Source organism: Coenobita brevimanus, chromosome 55 (assembly GCF_032717465.1).
Source record: "Coenobita brevimanus isolate Jiangsu-jjx chromosome 55, ASM3271746v2, whole genome shotgun sequence".
Lineage (NCBI taxonomy): Eukaryota > Metazoa > Arthropoda > Malacostraca > Decapoda > Coenobitidae > Coenobita > Coenobita brevimanus.
Window position 1 is genome coordinate 11,007,462 of NC_137008.1, and position 23,132 is coordinate 11,030,593.

Here is a 23,132-nt window from a genome sequence, read left to right on the forward strand (position 1 = left end):
GAAAGTGTTTTCGTGTTGAAGGTCCGGGGTCATTTATGGAAAAAATAAAAAAAAGGAAAGGAATTAGTATGCACGATACTATTAAAGTAAAATGCTTTCGAACTGACGCGTTCGTTCGTTGAAAGATTCCCTGCACATATAGTGCAGGCCGGGCCATACATTAGCCCGGTCAGTGGTGTATGGACTGATTAAAAAACAATAAGTGGGGAGGACAGGACCTGGGGATTGCCCAGCACACACGTCCTGTCTCCTGACTGGCTTTGTGGTGTGTGTGTTCGAACTGATGAAGAAAAGGATGTTTTATACTTTTAAAACTGAATACTCACTGCTGCTGAGAGTTCATATTCCTTTCTGTACAATATTCTTCCATTCAAACGGGAAATAATTTGAGAAGAAGAAAAGGAAAACAATCATAAGGGACGAATCGTTCTATTAACAGTTAGTGCAGTGGTTCCCAATCTTTTTGTAATCGCGGCCCGTTTCTCGAAACCTCGAAACATACAATCAGCCTTTCAGTTTTAGAAATTTTTCTTAGAGGGAAAGCGGCGGAAAGCGAAAACAATAATTAGGTCATCAGTTTTTACAACATTTACTACAATATTCCTTGCACATTATAAAATTCGGGGCAATTTTAGTTTGTTAGTCACCTTGCACATTTGTTTCTCACTGCCATCCATCGACACACAATCCATGATCGTCATCACTAATACATCATCTCTTCAAACATGCTAATTGGATGGCTGGGGATGCATCTGAGTAGCAAGTCTTGGCAGGGTGTTTGTGAGAGTCAATCTCATGTCATTCTCTACATCCAAGCTGTTCCTAGTCTTCGTTTTGCTTTGGACAAGGGCTAAAAATCTGGCTTCGCAGAGGCAGGTGGTGGCATGTGGAAGAAGAACAGGGAAGGCCAGCATGCAGATTTGGGGATATGAATGGCAGGTCACTCGCCGGTGAGTCGTTCTGTAGATCCAAGAATTCACCTTGGACTTCGCCGGAGATGATGGATACATTTCAATGTAGCAGAGAAAGTGTTTCTTATCAGCGCCTTCCCTTTTCCTGTGAGCTCTGGGAAGTGTTGCTGGAATTCCTTTTCTAGGACCTCGAGGCTTCCGGTAGTCTCGTCCTTCAGGAACTGATCTAGTTCGCCCTCAGACGCATCCATCACTTCAGGGAGTTTTCCAGACATGCAATGTTCCCGAGGCTGACTTTCCGACGGCAGTTCTGCAGTTTCAGTATGAAGGCTCGAAGATTGTCTTAAAATAAAAGTACACATGTTTCGCTTCTCTGAAGTTTCAAATTCAGCTTGTTCAGCTTGTTGAAAGTGTCTGCTAGTTACGCAGCTCGTTTATTCCACGTTTCATCATTGAAGTGTGCCAGAAGATCTCTGTTTTCACGCACTCCCAGAAAGAACCTGATTTCATCTTTCATCTCTAGGACACGATTCACAACGTTCCCGTTCGACAACCAGCGTACTGCCATGTAGAAGAGAAGGGCCTCACGGCCAGCATGCATGTCTTTGCGGAGTGCCCCAGCTTTCATGTAATTCACAGTTTTGATCACAGAACCTAGTACTTCATGTGAAGACGCAGGGAGGGTCTTACTGATTAGAGGATATCGATGGATCATGCAGTGAATGGCCTTAGTTTGGGGAGCTAGCTTCTTCACTCTTATCAAGAATCATGATTTCGATCCTAGCATTGCTGGTGCTTCGTCCATACAAACCTCGCACACATTTCCCCATTCCAGACCATCAGTATTAAAACAGGTAGAGACATTTTCCATTTTGTCATCAGCTTTTGTAGTGGTTTCAAGTGCACTACAGAACAGGAATTCTTCATTGGTATCGTATAAATGAATGCCCCTCACGAAGACAAGCCACTGAGAAAATGAACTCATGTCCGTTGATTCGTCGAGTTGGAAAGACAACAAACGGAGAGGTTTTGATTTAATCCCAAACCTGCTCCTTCACATTCACAGCCATGTGAGAAATACGCCTCTGAAGAGTATTATTTGCCAGAGGTACTTGCTTTATCTTCTTCAAGCTGGCTTCCCAGAGAACAAGCTTCACCATCTTCAATAAGTAGGGCTTGATAAATGTTTCTCCAATTAAGTAAGGCTTTCTTTTTTTTATTTGTCAGTTTCCAGGGCAACTTCACTCGAGGCCTTCACTGCTGCTGCACTCTGTAGCTAAAAAGATCCACTGCTTTCGAAAGAAATGAATTTCGAGGTTTTGTCAGAGTATATCAGGCTTATTATAATAAACAACTCTGTATCATGATTATGACAAAATTATATATAATGTAACTAAACTAACACATTAATCACGAAATCACTTGATATGATGAATTCCGCAAGGGTTACTATTAATGCATGACAGACACTTCCATAACTTCCCCTAGGAAACCTAAAGCTTCCATACGCATCGACGGATAGAGGTCAGGGGATTTCTAGAATCAGTTCACACATACAAGTACCAAATCAAAATTAGGCACAAGCAATAATAGCGTAACCGTAATACATCGAATAGAGCGAGTGAAAACTATAGCCTACTCCGCCGGAACAACATTGTCTTATGTTCTAGGTTACTGGCGTATTAGTGAAATGAAAGTTTTGATAATGTTCCTGCTGCTGTACCAAGTTCATCTCCCTAGGTTACCAAGTTCTCCCCAGGCTTGTCGATCCACCAGCCAGCACTCTGCACTCGCAGTCCACCTCTCGCCGAGGCAACACCTCCACCGCTGTTCCTGGCGGGACCAGCTCTCCACAGCAGCCGTTTCGGCTGGGGGTCGGGCCTGTCCTATCCACCTTCAGGAGTGCCCTGGTCAGCCCACCAGGAGATGTAGGCCGTCCGCCCTTTCCATGGCCGACCGCCATTCCTCCGCCACTACCTTGACCGGGGTTGTGCCCTTCGTGTCCACCAGGACCGGGCCTACCCTCCACGCTTCCACCTGCTGCTGTGGAGAGCTGGAGCGAGTCAGATGGGGGTTGAGGGCAGTGTTCGGGACTTCGACCTGAGCTTCGGCGCCCTACCATCGGCGCCGTTTTGTCCGTCACGCTCTCGTCCCTCTCTGCCCTCTGTTTAACATCGGAGCAGCCGGCCGCATACCACCACCGAGTCGTTTGGGGGTTTCTACCTGAGCATGCCGGCGCCCTCTCCATCGGCGCCGTGCTGTCTACCGCTCTCCCCCTCGCCTCCTCGATCATCGGGTAGTCTCCATCATCGCCTCGTTCCCTTCCTCTGCCGCCCTTGCCCTGTCTGCACGTCTTCGTCCCTGCTATGCTCCTTAATAGGAGCTTGTTTCCGCATTTTCGCCTGACGGGCTCCTTGTTTGCCCGTTCCCCACCATGCTGTGGGGAGAATATCCCACAACAACAACAAAGCACTCTGCGACCACCTGAGGGGTTACAACCCACAGGCTGGGAACCCATGACCTAGAGGTTGTACCATATTTTGTAAAGGGTGGTCACACACAGATCTCTTCCACAGCGATGTCGTCCATCACGTCTCCCACGCCCCAGCTAGTACAACCCTATCCCTCATATATATTTTTTAAATTTGTTATTCTTTTTTTTTTTTATAGGACCGGTAAGAAGAGAACAAGAGGTTGTACACAGAATTTCTAGTGGGATGAAAAAAATAATTGTATTAGAGTACATATACTGTACATGGTGTTATTTAATTTCATCGCCAGTTAAGTTAATCGATTACTATTGTAGCACCTTCTCTGTATACCTCCTGCGTTCGAGGTGTTTGTGTGTGAATATGTGGTGTTTTTGCGTTCCAGGTAGCTAAAGTTAAACAAACTGTTACTATTTAGTTAGTATACTGATGAGTTGGTGGAGGTTCCCTCAGTTTTTTAAGGCTTCAAGGAACCGGCTATGTTGCTTATTTACGTTTCTGTCCAGCTGTTACACGTGGTTTATGCTCATATCATTGTTTTCTTCATGTTTTTACCAGAGATTATTTGTCGTTTCTTTAAAGCAGGTGATGAGTTTGACTTGCAGTCTGTGAGTGTTGCACCGCTGTGCTCCTGGTATGTGGACATCTCTGGTTTGGTGACATATATCAGGGATGCCTCATGTACTGTAGGATTCCCAGCATTCCCATCCTGAAGATCGTGTGCGTTGGTATGGTGGAGTAATGCATTTTTCGAAAGAATCATAATTTTTACAATGGAGAATTTTAATTCCTCACAGAAAAAAATGTTTTGATAGCATTTTTTACCGCTTTCCATTGCGCTATGTGTAGTTTATATACTTCACTTTCGGTCTGTGGGGAATTAAAAGGTGAACTAAAATTTGGCAACTATTCCAATGTTTCCCCTCTATCATTGCTTCACCGGTGTTTCTTCTTCTTAGTGCTAACAGTGTCAGATTACCTATGCTATTTTTTTTTCACCTTCTTTCATATTTATTTAGTCTGCGTGTCTTCCGTTGTACTACGCACTAATTTTCGGGCACAGTGCCGTTAGTTTGTGGTAGGTGGGGGCGCTCACCATCCATTCACTCGATGTAGTGCTGCTCTCGGGTGTCTGCCCTTTCCTCTCTTCCATCCTTCTTTCCTTCCATCCTCTTCTGTCTTTCTTTCCTCCATTCTTTCCTCTTCCTTCTGCCTACAGGTGACTTTACGCACCTTCTTCAGTCTTTCTTTCCTTCATTCTTTCCTCTTCCTTCTGCCTGTGGGTGACTCTACACTGAGTGACAAGCCTAATGGTTTCCTGTACACCAGGAAACCATTTACTACGCTGGGTGGTAACCACATAACCAAATTTTGTCTCCTGGTGGTTTAGTGAGTAATTACAGCGGTCCAATCGGATTGAGCCGGTGAAAGTTTATATCTCAGAGGTGATTGGGGTTTATTGCTCACATAATGCCACTCAGGGATGAGTAAGGCTGGTCACTCTCATCTTAAATATCAGGATCAACTTGCCCAGCCCCGGGCTCCTACGCTCCTCATGGTGCAACGTAGGATTGGATGATGGATGGATGGATGGATGGATGGATGTATAGTACCGGTATTTACGACGATCTGGGTGGCTTCATCGGCACAGGAAATATCCATACACATTATCCTTTGGTTTGGGCGAATCAGCCATGTAGGTGCTAAAACAGTATTTAAAAGGGTAAGGCTGGTAAGGTTAATGTTTAATATGAGATTGCTGATGTACGTTGTACTAGGAAGTTGCTTAATAGCTTTTCTGTGATTACTGAGAGGCCTCGGTGTAACAGTTTATATATGAGATCCTTTGCCCAAACATTATCAAATGTCTAACTAGTGTCTAGTTATATGAACGTAAAATTAATTCTTTGTCCTGCAGTTATTGCTATTTTCCCGCGCCTATCGTGATCGCTGAAGTTTTTCTTCTCCCATTGCGGAAACACCGCCTTAATCTCAGGCTTATTATCCTCTAGAATATTTTGCCTGGGACCTCCATGACAGAGATAGACCTGTAGTTATAGGAATCGGTGTCTGATTCACTTGGTTTGTGAATCACACTGATCGATGCTTCTTTAACTGTCTATCGAAGTATGCAGTATTTAGCACAGGTTTGGATATTGTGAGCAGGAGGTTCATATATATTTTGTTTTTCCCGCCTAAGACCGTTTTTTTTTTTTTTTTTTTTATTAATCGTTACTAGTAATTAAGTCGTCAGTATTTTCCATGAAAGGTATGAGAGTGAGTTGGTTTGTGATAGTCTATCTGAATTCACGGTAGGATGCGGTGTGATTCTGTGGTTAAGATCGGCTAACAGTTTACCATTTGCTGTTTTTACCTAGGCCATACTTTGTGTTGTCCTAGGGTGATATCCTAAATACTGCCATCCAGAGTCTCCTGAATTCGCGGGCAAATATATAATTACCCTCTTTTCTTTGATCGATTATCTTTACTTACCTTATACAGTATCGCAGTTTTCCTAATGAACAAATTATTCTCTGCCAGAAATCTTTATTTCTTTGTATTGATTGGCTGAGTCTTTTATGTGTTTCCCAAGTGTTTATTTTTTCTGTTTTACGTCTGACTATGGATATCTGCTGGAGATCCTTGCTTTCCTAATAAATATCGAATGTCCATCTTGTTTGTGTGCGTGATCCGGCATTGTGGTGAAAGAGTGTTGGGCATATAGTATAATTATCATCACTTGCTGCTGGGTAAAAGAGGGTTTTGTATACGGCTGTCAGTCCTGCGCGTGTTTGTGGTTTCTTAACTGCGCTATTTCAGGTATCTAGTGCATGTCTATTTCCTTTCAAAGTTTGGGAATTCGGAGTCCATCACGCTTTTATTGATGTCCCAGTTTGCATTTTTCGTGTTGAGTTGCCGCGTAGAGGAGATGAAGATCGGAATGCCAACCAAACTGAAAATAAGCTTAACCTGTGTTATGTGGGTGTTATGGAAGTCTTTACCATTTGATATAATATTCCTATGCCTAGGATGGTGTGAGCTGAGTGTGCTATATATGAAATGAATTTGGATTCTGTGTTCAGATAAATAACTTGAGGTTAGGTTCATAAAGTTTTTCACGATACGTAATAGTCAGAGAGCTCTGATCAGAGCTCCTGTTATAATTGAGATGGCCGCACCCTCATGTAATTCACGACTTCGGTTTTTTGGTAGGAAGTGAATCCTGGATATTTTTTAATAACTCATGTCGAAAGCCATGACTATTTATAAAATGACATCTGGGATTCTTGCAAGCATATACTAATAAGTAAAGTTTATGTTAGTAACTTTTTTCCAGTGATGAACGATATGTTGAAATACTTTTAGAGATGATACATAACTTGTTACCATTAGGATCTTGTCATATTTTATGCTCTTCCTCTGTGAGATTTTGCCCTGGTCCTATCTGATTTTCTTGCAAGCACCTCCGACACAGAGACACAGTGTTTCTCATATCAGTGATGGAGCCATGGGGTGTGAAACTGTTTCGTGGCTGGGAGGTGTAGTTAGAGTCTAATGCTACATGTTGCTCTAAATGCATCGTTCTTTCGGGCCTCTGGTCGCTGACAGTCAAATGCTACTAATCTTTAGGCATATGGTGGAACGGCGAGGGGATTGGAAGGCCTTTGAGAGTGTGTGTTTACTGGGGTGGTGGATATGGATGCTAAAAGAAAATAAGTTCTCGTACTTGTGTGTGTGTGTGTGTGTGTGTGTGTGTGTGTGTGTGTGTGTGTGTGTGTGTGTGTGTGTGTGTGTGTGTGTGTGTGTGTGTGTGTGTGTGTGTGTTTCCTGTTAGACTGTTCGCTTGAAGAAAGTCTGTGATCATGCGTTCGCATGTAGGTTGTGGTTGTCTCTTTCATAGTAACTGCCACCAAAGCAGCAACTTTGAATCCGTTCCTTCGAGCATACTGTTGCTTTTAGGTAACTGGGAGAACGACAGACTTGTGTCACTTCATGTTGACTTTCTTTGCTTTGATGACTGCTTCTCTCTCTGGACAGTTCTTCATTCATTCGTGATTACCTCGGCATAGGATGCATTATCTCCCTTTCCTTTACCTTCGTACCGCAAGTGTTTTTCATGTTCACATACAGAACACACTCTGTATTTGTGTAGATGTTTACATTCGTTGGTGATGTGGGTTTTACGTGGCAGCATCTGTAACACGCTGTAAAACGGATGCATTGTTCCATGTCTATTTGATAGGTTGCACTGATCAGAGGGTATACTTTGAGACTTTGCTTGCATACTTCCGTGGCAGCCCCTTGTGTCATAAACGGGACCTTGAGATGTTGTTTCTTGAAAATCAGGTGATTTTTCCTTACTTTGGCTAATGTCTGTTCCATTTTAGTAATTTGTTGACATCATAGAGCTCGCAGTCATTGTTAGCTCTAATGTATCTCCTACGTTCTAAATTTGGAGGGTTTGGCAGGGAGAACCCGTGGCTCTCTAGGGAACAACAGCTTCTTTGTTGAAGAGTTTGTCATAGGACTTATTATCTGCAATATACAGGTTTAGTGCTCCATAACTCGTTTATGTGTGCAACCACTGATAATCATGTCTGCTAGCTCCCTCAGTATTCTTTCTTGGAGGCTTGGTGGAGTTTCTTTGTATTTACGTTTTACTTTCACTCTCGATGGGCATCATCCTGACATGCTGTATACTTATAATGGGCTAGGCCGCCCCCATGCAGATCCCTATGCCGGCAAGGGAAAGAGGGCCGGAACTTAATATGTCACGTACAGCAAGATTGAAGATTTTAAAGCCAACAAGGTTTGTTCATCTGTCAGAAGGAGAGTACTAGTACTAGGAAAGCAAGAGGAAGAAAAGTGCCCTGTGCAAGGTTATGGGTAGGTGTTTTGAGCAGGTAAAATTAGCTTTTACTGGATGCATCAGCCCTCCGGGGAGAAAGAGAGAGAGAGAGAGAGAGAGAGAGAGAGAGAGAGAGAGAGAGAGAGAGAGTCAAGAATGAAAAAAAAAATATTATCCATAATTTACAGTAACTAGTATCATACAACCCTCCAGTACCGTAATGTGCAGTGCAATAAGACGGTTACCTGAAAACTAAAATATTCATGTTATGTTAAAGCAAGCAAGTATTACCACAACTTGTAAAACCAGTAGGACTAAAAGTTAAAATCGAAATTTAATCGTATAGGAATAGTGCACAGGCTTTACACAAAATACCCAGATACACATAGCCTAATAAAATATGGTGAATCATTATTCAGGCAAGTCATGGTTTAACTCATCAGGGTTTTCCTAGAAGTAATCATTAAACAAATATAGCAGGAATGAGTACATAACTCTCTAAGTTTTTCTTAAAAGCGAACACACTGCATGCCTCCTTTATATGCCAGGATAAAGCATTCCCTAATTTAGGACTCCTATCTAGTATAGAACATGAACCTTAATAATTGATTCTTGGTTTAAAAAGGAGTTTTATTGCCTTATGTTTACTTCATAAATGTTCCTAACCGTTAGAAGTGTAAAAAGCTAATTAGGAAACCTCTCTCACAACATGTTAAATATCTTTATACAGTGCTCAAAAATACATTTCTGAGATACTTTTAATCATTGTACTTTCTCTAAGAGTGGAGTAATGTGGTCAAAATTAAATATACCACCTGCTATCTGGCAGCAAAGTTTTAGTTTCTTTACTCAGCTGAGTTTCGTTGCATTAGTAGTTCATCAGATTGAGATAACATCATTAATAAGATTGAGAGCAGTGTTTAACTACTTTATTTCTGATTTCTTTAATGAGCACATCCTGTTTACTGTTTATATACTTTGGGATCCAGAGACTGTGACTCATTTCCGTTGTGTGTCCCTTATATATAGGTCAATCAAAATACATAATTTCTTCACGCAGAGACTAAGTTAAATATGCACATCTCCAACTTGAATTGTCGTGTTTTAGATATTCTTGATTTGAGTACACTTGTGCCATTAAACATGCACTGATTTTTTTCATTTCATGTTTAGCATGAGACCATGTTTAGTAGTGTTTTACCCAGCTTAATATCTGTTCTACTCTATGATCGAGGTATGGTATGTTTTCATTGATACCCTTGTTGATAAACTTGGTGTCATCGGCTTACTGTATAAGCAAACAATCTTTTACATACTGAAAGAGATCATTGACATATACAGTATATTAAGAAGGACTGAACCTGTGGCATGCCGAATGACGCTTACAGTTTTGATGATAAAGTATTTCCAAAATGAACAGACTGAATTCTGTTACATAGTTAATCTTGAAATCATTGTGAGCCTATGATAAGTCGACTAAACTTTTGCATTAGTAATTCATAACTAACACTTGAAGACCTTTGATAAATAGAGTGTAGGCCGCAGAATTATTTTATCCATATTAATATAAAACTTATTACATGCATACATGAGTGCATTTTTCAAGAAAAGTCCGTGTGTAACGTTATGCTGGCTGTTGCCCAGGAGATTCTGTGATTCAAGATAGTCATCGAATTGGTTAGCTACAGTTTTTAATAATATTTTTGATACCTTTGACAAAGATATGGGCCTATACTTACATCATTAGAGAGAGAGAGAGAGAGAGAGAGAGAGAGAGAGAGAGAGAGAGAGAGAGAGAGAGAGAGGAGGGAGAGGGCGGTTACTATGATGTGGCCATTCCCCATAACAGCTGGAAGCGAGGGGGGGGGGGAGGGCCAGGGGGGGGATGAAGGAAATGATGAGAGAACGAGGAGGAGAATGAAACGAGTGAGGGAAAGTGTGCGATAATGTCCCAGTCTTTTCGATGAATTTCTGTGATAGTCAGTATCGTCTGTTTAACCCACTGGGGTCATCTGGATATATTAAAATATTTTCTCTAGGCAACCACAATATGATTTTGTTTGACTCTGAGGAATTCTAGTTTTCCGATTGTTGACCACTGCCTCAAGTAATCTTGGGAGTGCTGGATGTTTTCTCAGGTGAATAAAATAGATTTAGCCTGAATAGTGCACCCAACTGTGCTCATGGCAACGATGTGGTTATGATAATGCAGAGGAGCAGGTTCAGCTTAAAGGAGAAGGAAAAGGATAAACGAAAAATAGGAAGAAATGAAGAGAGACAGAAATCTCTGAAACGTGTAGGAAAGTAAACAGGAGAGATGAGTTAAAAGAAGTGAAACAGAGGAATGTGTATTTTGAACTATAGGCATAGGGGGAAGTAAGGAGTCACATGTTTCCAAAGGAAGCAAACAATAAGGAAAATAGTAATAGTATGGAGAAAACTCTTTTACAGCCAAGTATGGCAAAACAAGTGGCTGAATAAGATGTGATGCAAACAAACAAAAGCTCAGCTCAGCAGTATCTAGTTCCAGCGACTCCGTACTGTACAGCAATGCGGTTTGGTAATTCTCCTTGAAAGAAATCATGAGAATTGACAAATTCACTAAATTAAAAAGCGGCTGAAGTGTCAGTTCAGATGTAGACTGACGAATTAACGGCCAAGCTGTTAGGGTGGTGTTGGCGTTCGTTAATTGCAGGAAGGCCTATTGCTAAACAGCAGCAATGAGAAAGCATAGTATCAGAAGAAAAACGTGGAAGAACCGACAGGGAAAATAACATTAACGAATAATAACCAAGTATCAACGAAGGAAAATATTTATTTCTAGGCTAAATGTGTTTTCCTAAATTGATAAGCAAAAGTTAACGGATGTAGTACATAAAATAAGGTGGATACTTGGGTATAATTCAGACTCATCTGCAGTACATTCTCACTCTTCATGTACTAACAGTATGCAAACTACAGTTTTTTCTATTTTGTGCGATTTACTATTCATTAAACTGAGTATAATACCTTGTATCTTTAATCTATACTTTATACGATAATAACTATTTTAGTCATGCATGGAGGGAGTTGAAATTTGCGCTTATATGATGGTTTTGGGTGAGCATTCAAATTGTAATAGGAAAGTCGTTTAAAATCCACCCGAGAGCTACTATTATCAAAGACTTGGTAAATTGCACGGGTAGCACAAAACTGATATCGGTGACCGAGATGAAGTCACACCACTGAGAACTAGACTAATAAACGTAACTTGCTGTTATTGTACTTCGTCACAGGATCTTTGGTCACTAAAGTCAGATTGGACTTGGTGCTTGAAGTGAATAACTTTTCAGTTATTAGTTACGCTCGTCAGTTCGGCGTCGTATCTTCTAACATATATTTTAGGACAAAAGTATTCTATTTGGGAGATATATTCCCTCCACCAACGGGGTTGGAGGAGGTTAAGCATTCATCCCTGTTTGTTGCTTGCCGGATTCGAAAGATTCGGCAAGCAAGTTGGTAAGTTAAGTATGTCTGTCTGTCTGTCTGCCTGTTTGTTTGCTCTCTACAGGTTACAGTTTTGCGCCAATCGCTTGGAAAAAAAAAATCAAAAGGAAGATATCCATAATCCCTGGAAGCCTATTGTTTTTCATCAAAATCGGTCAAAGGCCCTGGGCTAGGTGGGGAGTTGAAGCCCCTCAATGGCCGTAAGTCCGGAAATCGTCGAGATCCAGTGGCCGAGGCACCATCTTTTTCAGATTTCTAAAAATCTATATTTTTTCTTACCTAACTGAAGAGAAACGTCTGGCACACCTGGCAATGCAATTTTTAGCCCCTAAACCAATCCTGTGCTTCGTAATGAAGCGCGAAATTTTTCGCAAATGACTGCCTACACGCCGGTGTAAACAAAGCAGACACAGTCGGATCCATCTGGCAAGCGTTCTACTTCCTACACAGTGTAGAAAAATAACCAAACAATCGAATCCATCAGGCGAGGGGGGAAGAGGGGGGAAATGGGGAGTGGAAAAGAGGGGAGGGGAAGAGGGAAGGGGGGAGAGGGGAGGGGAGAAGAGGGGAGGGGGAAAGAGGGGAGGGGGAAAAGGGGAAGGGGAGAAGAAAGAGAGGGTTTAGAGGGAAGGGGAGAAGAAAGGAGGGAGGAAGAGGGAGAAGGGGAATGGTGGGGAGGGGAAGAGTGAGGAAGAAGGGGGCAGCGGTAGACGGCGGAGAAGAGGGGTTGGATCCATCCGGCAAGCTCTCTCCCTATGTTTTTTTGTTTTGTTTTTTTAAATAATAGAACATGGTAAGCAAAAAACAAATGAATAAAAAACTAATCCATACACCAGATTATTGGCATCGTTAGTTCATAATAAATCTGTAACAGTAGGACTTGAACAGCTGTAGGTTGAAGTTTGGGCGGAAACAACTCCAGGGAAGCAAGTTCAAGAGAGATACAGTTAGATGAATAAAAGAATTCTGATAGGCAGAAGTTCTGCAAAATGGCTGAGTGGCTTTCCAGTCATGAGAACTACCAGATGCCTGTGTAGCACGAGGGAAGGCATGGAGAGGTGGCACAATGGACGCAACTTCATCTGAGCATTTGCCATAAAGGTATCTGTAGAATAATGCAAGTGAGGCAACATTCCTTCTTACTTGTAAGGGGGGTAGTTTATTTGTAATTGCAGGGTTATTAATAATTCCAACAGCTTTGTTCTGAATTTAGTCTAGTTGTTTTAGTCCAACCTCTCCACGTTCATTCCACAAAGGTGAGCATTATTCTAGTTGGGAGCGCAAATGACTCTTACAAATTATAGCCAACTGCTTATCAGTGAAGAAATCACGGACTCTGTACAGCAATCCAAGTTTCTTTGAGGTGCTTTTTATATGTGATCTGACATGAGAGGTTTAGCTGAGGGCATTGTTAAGTGAAACACCGAGAATTTCAGTACCTTTGGAGATGGGAATATTAATAGCATTGAAGGTCATATAAGAATCTAGCAATCTCTGTCTATTAGTAAATTGTATATATTTGGTTTTACTAGCATTAAATGAGACAAGGTTGTCCCTATTCAGTAAATTATGTCTTGATTTAGGGAGATTGCCACACAGAGCTGAGAGTCAGAGATATGAAACTTTGTGATGGGCGCTTGAGTATGAATGAACTGTGAAGTGTTGAATCGTCTGCATATGAATGCATGGGATTGTAAGTGACATAAGTTGCCATTAAAATGATTGGGAAAAGGGTTGGCGCCAGAACTGATCCTTGTGACACATTAGTGTTAACTGAGTGAAAACTGGATTATACATCATCTATTTTTACTCTTATTTTTCTGTAGCTATGAGGAAAGCAGAGGAACAAAAGACGTTCGTCCATAGCAAGGGAGTTTGGATAGCAGGGAACGGTGCCATACTCTGTTGAAAACCTTAGAAATATCAAAGTCTACTGCATGAGTTTCTCCATGTTGGTCAACTGAGTGATGGATGGTATAGGTCAGGATAATGAGTATACTGTGGATCTTTTGTGACAAAAACCATATTGTCTCTCACTAAGTTGTTGGATTCAAGGTGTTGCAGTTTGTGCTTATTAACTACAGTTTCAAATAATTTACCAAGAGAAGACATGATAGCTATTGGTCTGTAATCACTGAGGTCAGAGGAACTTCCTTTCTTTGGAATTGGGTGGATATTGGCATCTTTCCATGAATTAGGGAATGAAGAAGTACGTATGCATGGTCTGCATAATTTAGCTAGAACATAGGCAAGTTCTGAGGAGCACTTTTTCAATACAATTGAGGGAATTCCATCTGGGCCTGGAGCATTTTTGGTTGGTAAATTGTCTAGGATGGATTCAACGTATCTAGTCTGTATTTTAAGTGGTACACTTTCGGAAGACTCAAGTTCTAGTACTAGGGCGTTCTGGCTGACATCCTTTAAGGTAGAATTTCTGGTTAATGTACTGGCAAGGATAATCACTCTTCCACGAAGGTCACTTGTAATGTTACCGTTTTAAGATTTTAGTGGGGGAATGGGTGATGCCTTGTTTAAGTTATTATTGAAAGAATTGAGAGTTGACCAGAACATTTTATTGCCATTAGGATTGTTAAGTAGTTTTGATGCTTGGTTTTGTAGAAAGTTTGATGTAGCGAGATTTATTACTGCTTTTGCATGGTTTCTAACAATGCTAAATCGACAAGGTGATTCAGATGTTTTTTGTTTTAAGTAAGAGTTATATGCTAAAGAATTTTGGGCCTTTGCTCTGGCACAGTTGTTTGTCCAAAAGATGCCTCAAAACGTTATTGATGGATTTCAATAAAATTTTGTGGATATGTGGGCCATGAGAGAAGGAAGAGTTGATAAAATTTTTATGATGATCTGAGTTCGAGTCCCGTTTCTTCTCCACAAGATACTTCTGAAACTTTTTGATGAATTATATTTTCTGGATATGTGGGTCATGGGCCAAGGGCGAGTTGATAAAGATGTTGAAGTGATCTGAGTCGTCTGGTATAGGCGTTGGCGGAGGTATGCGCTTTCTGAGTGGTCTCTGCTTTCAAATAATGTCGATTAATTTCAATTTGGCAAAGATCCCTTTCAGCTGAGCTAATTCAAGAAATAGTGAGACTGGAAGTCAGATCTGACGAGTTTCCAACGAGATTCATCCCTGCCTCAACTAAGACTCGGTGAAAATCATGCAACCTAAACTCTGTCATCAAGCAATGAGAGTGTGCCACTTCTGTCGGACGAAAACTAACCAAATATAATGGGTCATTCACCGCTTCAGTGATATTCGTTTTTTTCTAAAGAGATATACCTGCCTAATGGTGGGAAAATAAACATAATACGTAATCGAGTGAGGGGTTCACTTCCAAATTTTACATTATATGTGATAAACTGAATATTTGTGGGAAAAAATGGATCACGTAAAAAAGGTACAAAATATGAAAACCAATTAACTAGCCTTGTTAGATCTGGATAACTCAAGTGTTTAATTTCACCAAAATCCATAAGGTTATACGAAACTGATAATAAACCATGGGAATGTGTGAGTGGCATCGTCAACTCTTTGATGGCCACATATATCTCATATTGTCTTCCACCAAACACTAGACGATTTTCTCAAGGTAAATGGTGAAAAGGAATCAAAGTAGCTTGTTTAAAAAGAATATATGATAGTTCAGTGGAGCTATTTTCATTTATATGCAAAACCGGGAAGAGGTGGTGTACGTTACAGAAAGCAAATTCATCGTATTCGGTTTTGTTTATTGTTTGATAAGCCTGGCTGCGGATAGCATCAGTGTTCATAAAAACATCACGGTATCACAGTGCCGGGAGTTTCTCAGCTGGATTAGTCGTACTGATATTAGATTTTTTTATTTTATGCCAGGAAGAAGGAACCAAAGGCCATGAGCCCGCAATAACAGTTCCCTCCAAACAAAAAACAAAGTACAAGAAAGAGCCTAATTCAAGATCCATTCATTTCGAGATGCCTGGACACACTGCGTTTGAAAGACTGGAGCTCATAGGCAGCAGGAAATACAGACAGAGGGAGACAGTTCCAGAGTTGACATTGTTGCATAAATGAAGGACTGGAAGTAACGGTTAACTCTTGCATTAGAGAGTTGGACAGAAAAGGGACGAGAGTTTGCTGCTAGACGGGTGCTACGCGCCCGTCGTAGAGGTGGAGGAATGCAAGCAGACAGTTCAGAGGAGCAGTGACCATTAAAGTAGAGATAGAAAAGAGATAAAGATGCAACAGTGCGGCGAAGAGACAGAGTTGAAGGGGGTCAGTAAGAGGAGGAGAGTTAATGAGACGAAAAGCCTTTGACTCCACCCTATTGAGAAGAGCTGTATATGGGGAGCCTCCCCACACATGAGAGTTGTACTCCACACAGGGGTGGATAAAACCCCTGTATAGAGTCAACAATTGTGCAGGGGTAAAGAAAGAACTGAGTCGGCTTAGCATACCCAGTCTCTTCGAAGCAGATTTTACAAGAGATGTAATATGATCTTTCCAAGATAAGTCCCAAGTAAATGAAACCCCAAGTAACTTAACTGGGGACTAATACAATTTAGGTCTCTCCTCCCCTCTTTCTAGAGAGAGAGAGAGAGAGAGAGAGAGGAACTAGGATGTTATGATATATTTCTGGGAGAGGCAACGAGGGATATGTGGAACTATCTACGATCCTCCTGTTAAATGGGTGGAGAGATGCAAATTCGACGCCCATCCAGGACCCAAAATTCCACGCTTTTCCACGAGCCATTCCGTGGTGAGTAGCTATTCAATGCAAGGGGACATCGGTTCACTGTATGGGCCAGCCCTGCAGTGACGGCTCCTTGCCTGCGGTTAATGGGTCTGCTGGGCAAAACAATACCAGTTCATAAGAACGAAATCAAAATGTAGTAAAGGGCTTGAATTCTTTTGGCAGGAGTAATACTTCTTGAAGGATACGATTTTTTCCAGTTATTTTTGGAAACTTGTGATTAAAAAATTTTGGTGTCTTACCTTCTTAAACATACTGATTGGAACACTGAGGTGTAAAAAAATATGTAGAATGCAAACTTGTAAGTGTTCAGAAAGGAATAGAAATAAATTCGTTGGACATAACAGGGAAAGAAAAGAAGCACTGTGATGGTGCAGAAGTCCCACCGTACCGTGGGTCTGAAAACTGGTTCATAGTATCGGTTAGCCGGTGTGGTATGTATTTCGTGGTAATGTTAAAACAAGGGAAATAACCACGTAGACGTAATGAATTAAAAAACTTGCCTCACTTCTGATTTGTATATAGCATACCTCGTAACCTTACCCTACTTCGAACTGGATGAGCGCGGCGGGACTGTTTTGACCGATTCATCTCAAAACCGAATTACTTCATCCTTACCTGACACTCAGTCCATCCACCAAGTTTGGTTTAGATGGGATCAAGAATGTTTCATTTGACTTTGCCTTGTGACGTTCGCCTTTGTCCTGTTTTTCTTTAGTTTTACAGATGGTGTTGAGAGGAAGAAAGAGCAATTTCAAAAATATATATACTCCATACACCAGATTACAAATGTCTTCCATTCATTGTTCCGAAAAATATCATGCATTCTTGGTTAGGCAAACTTAAGCTATTCCCCTAACTCCGAAAGAATTTACAAGGAAGGGCAGAAAATTTACCTTGCCAGGGGCCCTTTACCTTTAACCGAGTGTTCTAACATTTTTATCACTTTATCTGTTCCTGTCCTACAGCCACATCAACAAACAATGGTAAAAGTAGCGTACAAACTGTCTGAGTTGCCCTTGTCCTTAGCTTTTTTTTCCACGGCTAATTTTGGCTAATAATTAGTCATCTGTTCCTTCCTAATATATTGACAGACAGAAGGGATAGATGGACACGCAATCTGGACAAAACCATAACACACTCCCACATTCGGGCATATGTGTAATGTGTGGTAAAGAGAGGTATAGTACAGGGATTAGGGAACAAGCGAAAATACAGATATGTTCAGTTTCTCTCTGTGGAAAAGCAAAAATGGTCAAGGGGAGTTTACATCGTTCGTGAAGCAAGAAAAGATGAATGGCCAGCACAGCTACCCAGAGATAGAGGCAGAGAAAATAAGGACAAGATGGAGAGAATTTGCAAATTTGTTTGGGCTGGATACAACAGCATAACAGGCGATTGGAAGAGGCTCCATCTTATAATCGACTGTCTCAGGCTTTTGTTGATGATGATTATGATGGTGGCAATTTAAACCATCGAAAGTGTTACCACCATTTATATCCTCTTTTTCCACCTCTCCCTGTCTCCCGCTTCTCCCGCCTTAACCCCGGAATTCTGGTGATACAAAACACTGAGGCGCGAGAAGCGGAAAACTGACGGCTAACAAATAACTGCTACCGAAATATTCCCCAATTTTTTTTTTTTTTTTTTTGGGGGGGGGGGCTTGCAAAACGCTGCCCGTGAGCCTGAGGCGCCGTATGGACATGAGTTGGAAGGCTGTTACATTACCATAGTTACTTATTTTGTGCTGATTGACGTCAGGATAAAGTTCATCGTGCTTAAGTGATCCAGAGTGCATAATAGCTATTAATAATATTTAAAAAAAAACAAGTAGACAGCAATTAAAAAGTTCATACCACCTTCAACGCCTATGCCAGACAAGTCAGATCACCAGCAAAATTTGATCAGCTTCCATTCCTCTGCCGAGGCTCATGATCCATGTATTCACAAGTTATCATTGAAATCCGTCAATGACTTTTTGCGATAGTTTGTGGACAAGCAAAGTAAAACACTCCTGAATCGGGACTCGAGCTCAGATCACAACCAGAATTTAATCGGCTCATCCTTGGCCATGACCCATGTATCCACAGAATTTCACTGAAATCCGTCAATAATTTTTTGAGATATCTTGTAAAGAAGCTGACAAACAGAGATGAATACATAACCCCCTGCTAGTTTCGTTGGCAGAGGTAACTACAGGATATCTCATAAATCTAGTATTGTGCAGAATGCAATATATATATATATATATATATATATATATATATATATATATATATATATATATATATATATATATATATATATGTACCCCCTCCACAATATGTCTACCCCCGATGTATATATGTCCCCCCCAAATGCATACATGCTCCCACTAAATTTGCTAGGTCAGCATGCTTTCCCACGCCTGAAGACGGCGTTATTGCATCAGTTCTTAGCAGACAGCCGACACGGGCAGACTGTTTTACTGTGAGCTTGTAATAAACTCCTTATCTAGCTGTTTGTACACGGAGTTTCTATCACCAAAGTATTGCAAGTTACATTTGGTAGCAGCGGTGTTTTGAACCATTACATTCTGACCGCCTCCTTGGATTTTTAGTGATACAACAAGATACACGACGACTCGCATCTGCCAGCCTCGCCCCTCCTCCCTGCCTCTATACCTTGGCTGTGCTTTTCGAATGTACCATTTTTGTCACCAGTGCTCACCTCTCAAACCACCGCACCCATACGCCTTGTTCCTGACCGCATGTGTCACCGTCGCCGACCTACACAGCTGTTGCACCTGTTCCCAGCACCTGTTCCGAACTCATCACAGCTCCTGCCCCCACGGTGCCACTTATCATTGTCTGCCCGCTGTCTGCCCACCACCATTCTCTGCATTTGCAATTCACCAGCTCTACACCTGCCTTGCGCCGACGTCTGCCCTCCTAACCCACCACCGGCCTCCACCGTCGCCCGCATCTGGTCTGCATTACGGAGCCTCCTAAGACCGCCACTCCCTGCTGGTGATTCATCGCAGCGTCTCTTCTCCTCTCCGCCCAGCTGTCTCTCCACCGCCTCCCCGCCCCGTCGCCCTGCCCCGCCCCAGCCCCGCTACGCCCAGCCACCCTGCACGTCATCCATCTCAACACTCCCGTTTCTCCTGTGTAACTATAGTATATCTTTCCTTTCTATAGAGATTATTCTCGATTTTCTCTACAGATTGGTTATTGTAAATATTCCATCTCATTTCCATTACCCCGTTTTCATCTTCATCTACGTTATTTATTATCCATCTCATCCTTCGCATTTTATTTAAACCATTCATCTCCGCACCTGCATTCATATTTTCACACCTAGTGTATTCCATTCTCTCATTGTTATTTATACATTTCCACCTACGTATCCATCTGCATCCTTTCTTCTTCCATTGCTGCATTAAATGTCATACTTTCCACGTCAACCGCTTACCACCAGCCCTCTCGACCCGGAAACATCACCTGCTCATACCTCGTCTGCCGACTCTAACACAATCACTCATTTACGAAGTGGCAAAGAGTACCACCGCCCTGTACCTGAGACTCCCGTTTCACTTCCTGCATAATCACTTACTACCCGTCCTACCCTCGTAAATCCAGATACTTCCTCCTCTACTCCTGCCTCTACTCTCCCTTCTTCTTCCTCTACTCCTTCCACTGTCGTTACTTCTCCTGCCTCCCTTCATACCCCGTCTTCCTCGCTCTTAACTGCCACTGCCTTCTCTCTCTCCCACACCTCTCCTGCCGCCATTTCTACACTTCCAGCCATGGCCAACCCTCCACAGTCTATCTATCTCGATGATGCCAATTTGGTCGGTCTATGATTTCCTCAGAGAAGTCGAAATAGAAATAAATAATAGACAAATTACCGAGGAATCGCTCAAAGTAGCTTACCTCCTCGGTCACTTGCACCACGGTAAATCAGACATCGGATCCGCGATCCGTGCAGGACATTTCGATAGCATTTGTACCTTTGCTGATTTTCGTACGGAACTCATCAGCCCTTGTTGCCAGCATTCAAATACCGCGTCTCTCATGGGATTCATTAATCTCCTAAACCAACTAGATGAGGACTTGCGCGTCCCAGCGCAATATGCCAAGCTCCGCGAAGCTGCCGCCGCCATGAAAGCAACTAGTAGCGAGATGCTCCAATTACTGGTAGGCACGAAATGGTTAGAAGACAAGAATGGCGTTCCAATGCTTTCACTCACCAACTTTGCTGACTTAATTGGTTACCTCAGATTCCTTCACTGGCTTACTCCTAAACAGCGAGAGCTAGCCTTGGAAATCGGTTTCAATCCAGGAGATAAAATTATTCAGGTCACTAAAGCCATTCATGAAAGAACAGGTTCGAACTACACGCGTCAGGGCACTACCCAACCCTTGGCCTTCTCAGTCTGTCACACCTCCACTACCCCAGACCAATCTCACTCCCGTCCCACCACACGCGGCAGACCTGCCACACATCGCTCTCCTACCGCAGGTCGTGATCAATCTAGCGTCTGACGAAACAGACAATCTTCGATTCTTTGCTGGTACTGTGGTCATCCTGGACATCGAGCATCCAGTTGCGACCGTACATACAGACGTCCTCACTCCCAAACCAGACAGCGTACGCCTTCCCACTCACGTCGTCCACACTGCTAATACCACAAATCAAGCACGACTCACACCACTGAGGAATGTCGTTACCTCAACCGCCCACAGTCGGGGGAAGCGCCGCGCCTGTATCGGACCAATATCATGTAGAACCAGAAACCCAACTCCCCATCCGCCATGTAGGTCCCATAACATCCTCGGGTTTAGTCATTCTCAGCAGCAGTCATGACATACCAACCTTATTCTTCTTGGACACAGGATCTATAGTAAATCTCATCTCTGAAAATTCCTTACAAATTATTCATCGCCATCACAGCCACGTCAGTTTCCTAGAACCACCAGACATTCGCCTATGTGGTGTTAACGGCTCAGAGTTTAAGGTTAAGGGAAGAGTCACCCTTGAAGTTAAACTCCACAGCGATTTGCCCCCTCTCCTCATTGAATTTCATGTCACTAATGACCTGCAGTATCCCGCAGATGCCCTTATTGGTTTCTCCACCATGGCACAACATTCCATTGCATTATTACCTGCTTGTGGTAGTATAGACATTTCTGGATTCCCGGTTTACACTATGGAATGTCCCCGTCCTGTTCTTATGATCAAATCAGTCCTTCAATTACCTCTGTCCCTATCACTACCAAAAAGTCCAACCCAGCCCAAACCACCACTATCATCATCTGAGCATACAGAGATCATTCCTTTACTGACTGTGAGCAAGGACATAAACTCCTCAATGTCCCCTGATACATCATCTCAGCCCTCGAACATGGCTCTTACATCCTCTCCCGACAACACTATCACTGACTCAGACATGTCTCAGTTACCTACCTCACACAGTCTGAATGATCTTCTCCAACACGCAGAGACGAAACGTGCAGTAACGAATACGTGCACAATTTTGTTACCGCATGAGTTTACCAAAGTCTCTGTTTGTGTTGCTGGTGCGAAAGAAGGCGTGGATGTACTAACCCTACCTGAGACGTGTTGTGTGAATGGCTTGACTTATGAGTCAGCATGGTGTACAGTCTTAGAGGACAGTTTATGCTACCTGTACTTGCTCAATGTCACAAATGCTCCACTAAAACTTAAAAGTGGTGTAAAGATTGGAGACTTCCTAGTATACCCAGCGGCCGTAAAGGTGTGCCAGGATTCCTCAATTCCTACTATTCAGACTGATGATACGCCAATCGGTGTATGTACTATTAACTCTACGGGATCTGCACCGACATATTCACCCGATATGCTCTCACATCTCACTTGCACAGATTTCCCAGAAAATACGCCTCAACTCCTCGACCTTCTGACCTCGTACAGAAACGTGGTTGCCTTACCTGGTGAACCGATGGGTAGAACAGACCTTGTCAAACATACGATTGAACTACTCCCAGGAACTCAGCCGATTTACATACCAGCGTATCGATTGCCTCACAGCCAGAGAAAGCAAACAGATCAAATGGTACAGAACATGTTAGACCAGGACATTATTGAACCCTCCGTCAGTCCATGGAATAGCCAACTTTTCTTAGTACCAAAGAAGGACGGCAACTTTAGACCAGTAGTCGACTATAGTAAGGTCAATTCCGTCACCATTCCAGATCGTTTCCAGTTACCTGTCCTCACTGATTTGCTAGAATCCCTTGGTGACAATAACGTAGCCTTTTCATCTTTAGACCTCCTCAGCGAGTACTGGCAGGTCGAAATGGAAGAATCCTCTTGCCCAGTCACAGCCTTTAGCACCCCTTCCGGACCTTTTCAGTTTAAGAGACTCCCTTTTGGTCTGAGAAATGCTCCTTCCGTGTTCATGCGACTTATCCATTCAGTCTTCAGCGGTATGATGGGACACGCTCTTTTTGCTTACCTAGATGATATCATTGTTGTGAGTAAATCCATCCCTGATCATTTTACCAAACTCCAGCAAGTCTTTGAACGCCTCCAGCTCGCAGGCCTGAAAATCAATCTCAGTAAATGTGACTTCCTGCGAAAGAAAATCAAATTCCTAGGCCATGTCGTAGATGCACAAGGCATTCAT

At 42.4% G+C, this 23,132-nt stretch overlaps 1 pseudogene; it reads right to left on the reverse strand.

The window, feature by feature from the left end:
* Nucleotides 1-1,332: 1,332 nt before the first annotated feature.
* The window catches only part of LOC145401254 (uncharacterized), a 38,045-nt pseudogene continuing 16,245 nt past the window's right edge, over nt 1,333-23,132 (reverse strand).